At 37.2% G+C, this 10000-nt stretch overlaps 1 long non-coding RNA gene across 1 annotated transcript in view; it reads right to left on the bottom strand.

The window, feature by feature from the left end:
- Nucleotides 1-4849: 4849 nt before the first annotated feature.
- Nucleotides 4850-10000, bottom strand: part of LOC106884248 (uncharacterized) — a 6676-nt gene continuing 1525 nt past the window's right edge. The window contains exon 2 of the long non-coding RNA XR_001411223.2: nucleotides 4850-5412. This is a non-coding gene — a long non-coding RNA (uncharacterized LOC106884248). The remainder of the gene's footprint in view (nucleotides 5413-10000) is intronic.

Below are 10000 nucleotides of genomic sequence, written 5' to 3'. Positions count from 1 at the left end.
TGCTCAAAATGGTGTTTTTTACGTGCCACCTGCACAAAAGCCAGTCCAGCGGCACTGGCAACGACCTCACTCGAATGATTTTCTAACGTGCCACTGGCACAAGTGCCAGTAAGGCGACGCTGGTAACGATCACGCTCAAATGGTGCTATTTACGTGCCACTAGCACGGAAGTCAGACAGCTGCTCTGGTAATGATCACACTTGGATGGTGCTGTTAGTGCTCCACTGGCACAGGTGCCGGTCATCGAATATGGTTCATTGAATATGGTTCGTCGAATATGGTTCAATTACGATTTTGATTTCACTTGCCCCAACAGGTCTTCGCAAGCAGAGTTTAGTACACACACACACACACACACACACACATGTATATGCAATGGGCTTCTTTCAGTTTCCATCTACCAAATCCACTGACAATGCTTTGGTTGGCCTGAGGCCACAGTAGAAGACAATTTCCCAAGGTGTCACAAGTGAATATTTTCTTTAATGAAATGCTATTTTCAGGCCTTTACCATACCAGACAGTCATATGAACAAATTCACCTTTGACAGTTTTGCTTTTTCAAATTATGTTCTAGAAAATTTCATTTTGTTAAAAACATTCATTAAACAAATTCAAGAAGGGAAAGGTTGGAATAGTCTTCACAAGTAATTTTTCCAACATAATTGTTTTCTACATCACAAAAAATGTATGAGGAAACAAAGTCAAATTGCATGAAATTTCACCTTACCCTGCACACTGTGATTTAATTGTAATCTATACTGTTTGGAAGATATTTCTCTCTTTTACTTGTTTCAGTCATTTGACTGCGGCCATGCTGGAGCACCACCTTTAGTCGAGTAAACCGATCCCAGGACTTATTCTTTGTAAGCCTAGTACTTATTCTATCAGTTTCTTTTGCCGAACTGCTAAGTTATGGGGACGTAAACACACCGGCATTGGTTGTCAAGCGATGTTGGGGGACAAACACAAACACATAAACATATACACACATACATACATATACATATAAATATGTATATATATATATATATATATATATATATATATATATATATATATATATATATATATATATATATATATATATATACACACATACATATATATATATACGACGGGCTTCTTTCAGTTTCTGTCTACCAAATCCATTCACAAGGCTTTGGTCGGCCTGAGGCTATAGTAGAAGACACTTGGCCCAAGGTGCCACGCAGAGGGAATGAACCCAGAACCATGTGGTTGGTAAGCAAGCTACTTACCGCACAGCCACTCCTGCGCCTGTAAAAAATTTTATTAGAAAATATCCATCTTTCTAAAAGTTATGAGAAGTGGGGCTTGCTTGTAAGTTACACCTACTGGACATTCTCTCTCCGTTTTTCTTTTCCTCTCTCCATCTATTTTCTTTTCTCCTTCCTTTCTGTTAAAGTGCATAGGCTCAAAACATCAAAGACTTTTCTATTTCTCCTGAGCATCAAAATAATGCACCTTGTTTGTTGTTCCCTCACTTTTCTCTGTCTTTTGTCTTTTGTACATTTGCACCATAAAAATAGGAAGTTAGGGTTTGAATGCTTTAGGTCATATGTCTACTCCATTAATGCCGAACCAAATTTAAACTACTTTGACGACAACATCAGTACCACTGCCACCACCATCACCACTAATGGCAGCAGCAATAGCAGCATCTGCAGCAACAGAGGCTGCAGCATCAGTGACAGTAGTACAGTTGGTCTGTGACAATTCTTCCCATCATTATTTACATTAAAAGCTACTGACACCGTAACATTGTGTATGTATGTGCTGTATGCATGAGTGCATATATGAACATAGGTGTAGGTGTGGCTGTGTGGTAAGTAGCTTGCTTACCAACCACATGGTTCCGGGTTCAGTCCCACTGCGTGGCACCTTGGGCAAGTGTCTTCTACTATAGCCTCGGGCCGACCAAAGCCTTGTGAGTGGATTTGGTAGACAGAAACTGAAAGAAGCCTGTCGTATATATGTATATATATATATATATATGTATGTGTGTCTGTGTTTGTCCCCCCAACATCACTTGACAACCGATGCTGGTGTGTTTACGGTTCGGCAAAAGAGACCGATAGAATAAGTACTAGGCTTCCAAAGAATAAGTCCTGGGGTCAATTTGCTCAACTAAAGGTAGTGCTCCAGCATGGCCACAGTCAAAAGACTGAAACAAGTAAATGAGTAAAAGAGTAAAGAGTATATCTGTGTGTGTGTGTGTGTGTGTGTGTGTGTGTGTGTGTGTGTACATGATTCCATTTAGATGTGTGTGTGCATGAGTTTGTTTATGTCCATGCATACAAATACATATGTGTGTAGTGTTGTTTTTGCATATGAATGTCTGTCTGTGCACATGTCTATGTTTTTGTAATTGTTATTGTTGTATAGTCCCAGGTCAGCTCTGATAACCTGGTACAGTGTTTCCCAAACTTTTTCCGGGCTGCCCATACTTGGTTCCCTGGCCACTTTCCTATTGACTCCCCCCCCCCACCATTACTACCACACAAACAAACACCTCTTTCTACAGAAACTCAAAACAACTTATTTTACAGGCATGGCTTTGTGGGAAGAAGTTTGCTCCTCAACCACACGGTTCTGAGTTCAGTCCCATTGTGTGGCACTTTGAACAAATGTCTTCTACTATAGCCTTGGGCCAACCAAAGCCTTGTGAGTAGATTTGGTAGGCAGAAAATGAAAGAAGCCTGTTGAATATGTGTGTGTGTGCCTGCCTGCGTGTGTGTGTGTGTGTGTGTTTGTGTGTGTGTCCCTCCACCACTTGACAACTGATGATGGTGTGCTTACATCCCTGTAACTTAATGGTTCATCAAAAAGAGAACGATAGAATAAGTACCTGGATTAACCAAAATTAAGTCCTGGAGTTGATTCAACTAACAATTCTTCAAGGCAGTGCCCTAGCATGGCACCTTGGGTAAGTGTCTTCTACTATAGCTTTGGGTTGACCAAAGCCTTGTGAGTGGATTTCGTTGACAGAAACTGAAAGAAGCCCATCGTATATATGTATATATATATATATATATATATATATATATATATATATATATATATATATATATATATATATGTATATATATATATATATATATATGTATGTGTGTTTGTATATATTTGTGTGTCTGTCCCCCACCAACATCACTTGACATCTGATGCCGGTGTGTTTACGTCCCCGTAACTTAGCGGTTCGGCAAAAGAGACGGATAAAATAAGTACTAGGCTTACAAAGAATAAGTCCTGGAGTCGATTTGCTCGACTAAAGGCGGTGCTCCAGCATGGCCACAGTCAAATGACTGAAACAAGTAAAAGAGTAAAAGAGTAACTTTGTAAACCTATCATTTGGGTGTTTTCATGACATGAAGGAGTAAATTTACATCTTACCTGTAACTATGCTATTTCTATATTTTCAACAGGATGGATGTACTTAGTGCTTCTCAATATCAGGGTGAAAGTTACAAAGAAATTGTCTTAGATCCCTGCGTTCAATAATTTTGAGCCTGTTTTTTTTTTTGCTTAGAAAGAAGCTTGTCAACTCCACAGAAGCTTTGCTCTACTAAATAAAGTGTTGGGAATGCAATGAAATACATTTCAACTTTGTTCCACCCTGCAGGGTATCGATCAGAAATGTCTTTTTGTAGCCAAAAATCCTGATAGGATTTTTGGAACTTTGGCCTTAGCTCAAAGTTATTTTGAAGTGAAACTAGTTTCTCTCCACTATTTCTGTTTCCTCATGACCAATATCTAAGAATGGATTGATCACCCAGTCTGGTACTTTAACCCTTTAGCATTTAAACCAGTCATATCTGGCCTAAATATTTTGCTCGTTTTATATCCAAACTGGCCAGATCCAGCCTCTCACACCTATCCTACAATGTCATTTAAAAATAAATAAACACATTATCAAAATCTCAAAGCTATGAGATTATGCATGCTTAATTCAAAGCAATGTGAATAGATAAGCACTGTATTTGACAAAGTAATGTGAATACTAAAGGGTCAAACAAAAAACATCCTGAAATCTTTCAGACATCTCTTTGTACACTTCATCCAGATGTGAACAGTTAATTCAAAGGCTACCTTCTGGTATGCTCTTTACTTTCTTCAATTCAGAGCAGCTTGGAAACTGGAAGAATTCCTGACAGCTTCTGTTACATTTAAATAGCTGTAACTTTGACTGAAATCGGGAGAAGGATGATTTTTACCTTGATAAGGTAAACCTCATCCACTTGCAGTTTCAAATTTACTTAATTGAACTATGTGGAAATATCTGCCAGGCAAGCAATGTCAGGCTTGGTATTTCTTAGTTCATCAGAAAGAACAGAACTAGAGTCTTGCAAGAATTCAATAACAGTTTTAAAAGGAGAATAGAAACATTTCAGACAGTTTCCCTTTGACAGTCCTAGAATTTCTGTGTGCAGCAGCAAGCATTCAAAATCTTCATTATTCTGTGTGTAGAGCAGTCGAGGGCTGAGAGCATGCACCTTGATTTTATTCAAAGCTGTGATAACAGCGCTTCATAATTTATTAAGTCTACCACTTGGGGTTTTTGCAACAAGTTGATGCCTGTGAATTATAGTGCATGTGTCAATATACCAGGTACAATTTTTTTCATTAAACTAATGAAGCCATGATGACAACCTACCTTCGATGATCCCCATCTGTTGCACATGCTAGAATTTTGGAAAGTGGGATGTCTTTCTCTTTGAAAAAACACCTTGACAACATGAAATATCGATTCCCCTTTTGTGTCTGTTTCTAGTTCATTTGCAAATAGTAACCCTTGAACCAAACACTAATCTTTGACAAAAGGAACACACAGGCAAGAAGAAAACTTTTATTGCCTTGTAGAGGTGACTCATCTAACTGTAGGCTAAATTCAGTTCTTCTAAGTATGCTGCACAACATGTCTTCAATGTTTGCATTTTATCCACTATTCTTTCAACAGAATTATCACTTAAAAGAATAGCTTTAATAATTTCTTCAGGTGACTTACATACAATTGTGTGCAAAACTGCTCTTATTGCTGGCATAATAAACTTCTCTCCTGTTGTATGAAGCTTGCCAGGTCTAGCAATTAGCAATGAGGTGCTGTATGATGCACACAATCCACCACTAGCTTGTGAAATGCTAGCAAACATATTTCCAATGATTTTTCACTTCAGAAAGTTTTCTTCAAGTGACTGGGAATATATCAACGTTTTCTCTGCTTTTTCAGAGGGCATTTTGGAAGGTTTCATGGTTTTGTTTGAAAAAAACTTTCTCACCCAGTTGGAACGTTGGTTGCTTCTTGTTTTTTGGTATGGCACAAGACCATACTTAAGATAGTCCACACTATATTGCCTACAATTCATTCTAGCTTGTTTTGCTGTAGCCATATTTTATTCTGAAAAAAAAAAAAAAAGAAAAGAACATTTTTGTAAAAAGCTGTTATAGTGCTAAGTGAAACTTGGATACTTTTAATACGTTTATTATTGTATTGAGTGAGCCTGACTTTCAATTCAGAAGTTGAAAGAATAATTCAGTATGATTGGCCATCATCTGCAAAGTATAATCTTTGCGAGCATGCTTTTGCTTTATTCAATAAACAAAGACTGTACAAGTAGGATAAAAAAAAAGAAAGCCTGGAAAAAATGGATTATGAAGAATTTTGACCAGTGTAATTTCCATAATTACATAAAAAAAGAGCTAAGGAAAGCTAACTACATACATACCAAGTGAACTCCATTGAAATTTTCTTATTTTCTTCCAGACTCTTTAGCTCACTGCATTGTGCCTCATGGGAAGCTAATATCTACAAAACATTCTCATGCATTTGGCAATAATGTGGTTGATGTCTTGTTTTACTTTTGCACAGTCTACATTTATTGCCTATCAATGTTTTCTGCCTCTTACACGGCAGACCATTGGCATAAATTTAAGTAAACCAGATAGATCTTTTAGTTACTTTAGCCATTAGACTCTGGTCATGCTGGGGCACCACTTTCAAGAAATTTTAGTTGAATGAATTGACCCCAGTACTTATTTTTTTTTAGCTAAGTTATGGGGGTGGAAACAAACCAACACAAGTTGTCAAGGGGTGATGGGGACAAACACAGACACTAAGAAACACACACACACACACACATATATATACGAAGGGCTTCTTCCAGTTTCTACCTACCAAATCCACTCATAAGGCTTTGATCAGCCTGAGGCTATAGAAGACACTTGCTTGAGGTGTCATGCTGTAGGACTGAACCAGGAACCATGCAGTTAGGAAGCAAGCTTATTACCATAGAGTGATGCCTGTGCATATAAATGGATGTTGATGTCCAGAATTTGATACTTACACAAAAATTCTTAATAGATAGAAATTTGAGTTTTAATCAGAGAAAGAAAGGAATGAACTCCTGGTAGTTTCTGATCATTTTGAAAGATAAAGGGGAGATAATTAGATGAAATTTAAAATTGATTTTACAACAAAGTTAATATTTATGTCTATGAGGAAAAGCTTATCTCGTATGCTTTGGATAGGTGTGTACACACACACACACACACACACACACATACACACACACATTGAATCTTGAGAAATGAGTGCTCAACTCTGCATTTGGTGGATAAATTTTATCATAGTCCCTGGAGAGGTTATTCCTCCTGTCAATGCTGTTGTTATCTTCTACAGGATGTGTACCCATGCTTTGCTTTTTACTGGTATGATGTCTACTTCTCCTCTAAGCTTCTGTTTAGGTAGACCAGTCTACCTTCTTTTTGGGTTGCATGAGACACTTGTGTTCTCAGAGTACCTGCACTACAGTTCTCTAACTCTGAAGATATTGTTGCTCTCAGTTTTAAGTATGCATGGAATGTACTCATTTCTTTCTTTACTGTTCAGCAGGTGTTGTCTGAATGATACAATGCATCGTTCAAAGGCTGTTTGAACTAACCTTATAGCTCTACCACCATCACATCATCTTACATAGATCCTATTGGTGTTGCTTGTTGATGTGGAAGTTGCCTGTGATGGTCAGTACTTTTCTGGTTTTGATGTCCAGTCCAACATCCCAAATGTTGGTACTAGCACTGGCACTGCAAAAATATCAAGATATGGTCTTGTTAAATGCAGAAAGCTCTGAGTTCCATGTTTCCTTGAGTTTACAAAAATACTCTTTTGTTATTCTGAATTTACTCACAGTAGCAACGTATGCAACAATTTCATAGATTCTGAGACATAGTTTTTGTCATTAGAGATTGGGGAGATAGGCAAGCCATTGATGTACATGTTCTCTGCCTGGTCAACAATCTGTCCTCAGTTGACTATCATGTATGAAGATTTATCTTGCCCAAACTCCATTCCTCTACCTCATGAGAATGTTGTGACAAGTTCTAATTGTCTCTTGATACTGTTCATGTTATCAGAATATACATTTAGGTCATCAACAAAAAATGTGTGAGTGATATTAATTTTATTCTTTTCTACATATCCCAGCATGTAGCCTTGAGATTTTGTTAACAGGCCTGTACAAACAACATTACAGATAAACTGTCACCTTGGAAGATGCCTGTTGATAGCTTAATTCTGTCTTTAACAATAAGTGTTGCTTTAGTACTTGTCAGTGTATGTATGTATGTATGTATGTATGTATGTATGTATGTATGCTTGTATGTATGTATGTATGTGTGGATGTATGTATATGTGTGTATGTATGCATGTATGCGTGTATGTATGTGTTATTTCTTTACTACCCAGAAGGGGCTACACACAGAGGGGACAAACAAGGACAGACAAACGGATTAAGTTGATTATACCGACCCCAGTGCATAACTGGTACTTATTTAATTGACCCCGAAAGGATGAAAGGCAAAGTCGACCTCGGCGGAATTTGAACTCAGAACGTAGCGGCGTGTATGTATGTGTGTGTGTATGCATATATGTATGTATGCATGTATGTATGTATATATGCATACATGTATGCATGTATGTATGCATGTATGCATGAATGAATGTATGTTTTCATTTTCTGCTTTTAATTTGCAGCTACTTTTGACCTGGCCACCAGCTTGGCAGCCAGATTGTGAAGGAAAACACTTTGTTTTATTCATCATCCTTTAAATCTTCAGCAGGTCTTAAAGATTTTTATTGTTCCAGATATTGTGATCATTTGTAGTGTATGGATAAAGGAGTTGCATTCACCCCCCCCCCCACAAGCTGTACTTTGCTCCAGACTGGTTGATACGTACCCTGTTGCTCCAATAATAACAGGTTTGAAACTGAAAGTGTGTGCTAGGTGCTGGATTAGCAAACTTCTTATCAATAATCCACAGATGTTTTCTTTCCCCTGTATTCTTCTAATCCCATTGATCTCCAGAGAGCAGCTGAGTTCTGCATCAGAACATACTTTTTCCTTGTTGTGTGTTTATACATGAAGGTACATAGGTTTCATAAGTGTTGTGCATGAACCTCTTGGTCCTTGTATAACTCTTGTAAGTCTGCAGATTAAAAGTAATTGTAAGGTACATATGTGGGCATAGGTGTGTGGAGGTTGTGGTGTGTAAGTGTCATGTGCCTCTATGGTTGCATGTGCACCAATGTGTCATGTAGGCACAGGAGTGGGTGAGTGGTTAGAAGTTTGCTTCCCAACTACATGGCTCTGGGTTTAGTCTCATTGAGTGGCATCTTGGGCAGGTGTCTTCTACTATAGTCTCGAGCCAACCAAAGCCTTGTAAGTTGATTTGGTAGATGGAAACTGAAAGAAGCTTGTCAGATATATATATATATATATATATATATATATATATATATCTATGTTTGTCACCCCCACCATTGCTTGACAACCAATGTTGGTGTGTTTACAGCCCCCGTAACTTAGCGGTTTGGCAATAGAAACTGATGCTATAAGTACTAGACTTACAAAGAATAAATCCTGGGGTCGATTAGTTCATCTAAAGGCAGTGCTCCAGCATGGCCATAGTCAAATGACTGAAACAAGTAAAAGAGTGTATATATATATATATATACACTCTGTTAAAGTCTGTGTATATATATATATATATATATATATATATACACTCTGTTAAAGTCTGTCATACCGGCCATGACGAAGGGAAATAGCCCTGAAACTCGAGTCGCCTTTATATATTTATATTTATATATTTGATCCTTTATATTGAACACTCAATATTTCATCTACATTCAATACTTTATTTCATGGTGCCATCCATTTTTATTTTATTTTATTTTATATTGTATATTGTATATTATATTATATATTGTATATTCCATATTCTATACCCCACATTAGTTCTGCAGGAATATAAATAAAACATAAAAAACAGACAGTGTTGGAACTCTTTTAAACAAAATAATATATTCCTCTATACACAATCATACAAAAAAACCCACCTTTTTTGTATTTATTTTTACTCGCATATATATATATATATGTATATATATATATATATATATATATATATATATATATATATATATAGATCAAAACTGTTTGATTCAAATTGAATTTCAAGTGTGATGCTAGTTGTCAGCCATTTTGAATTTGCCCATGTACAGATGCACATGTACAGATACATACGCTCGCATCAATACACACATGCATGCAAAACCATATGAACACATCAACACACCCACTCATAGAACTATATACTTACACGTGCCACCCCTTCCTATTTCACCCCCACAACCTGACCAATTTCCTAATCGCCATGTGCTCTATTCCTTGTTGATTTCCTATTCACCATGTGGTATTTTTCAACTAACTGTTACCCATATACCAACATCAAACCATGACACCACATCACCTTCCTCGACCAATCACAGCTCACCTTATGGTAATAACAATCAGCTTCTATCATTCTAATTCAAAATGGCTGATGACTAATATCATGCTTGAAACTCAAGAGTACCAACGAATTTGAATCTAACTATTTTGATCCTTACATATAACTCCCAATAAATTGGTTGAGTGCCTTTCTTT

This window comes from Octopus bimaculoides, chromosome 24 (genome assembly GCF_046866305.1).
Source record: "Octopus bimaculoides isolate indiv1 chromosome 24, ASM4686630v1, whole genome shotgun sequence".
Taxonomy (NCBI): Eukaryota; Metazoa; Mollusca; class Cephalopoda; order Octopoda; family Octopodidae; genus Octopus; species Octopus bimaculoides.
Note: the sequence above shows the minus strand (reverse complement) of the source record. Positions and strands in the feature narration are given on the sequence as shown.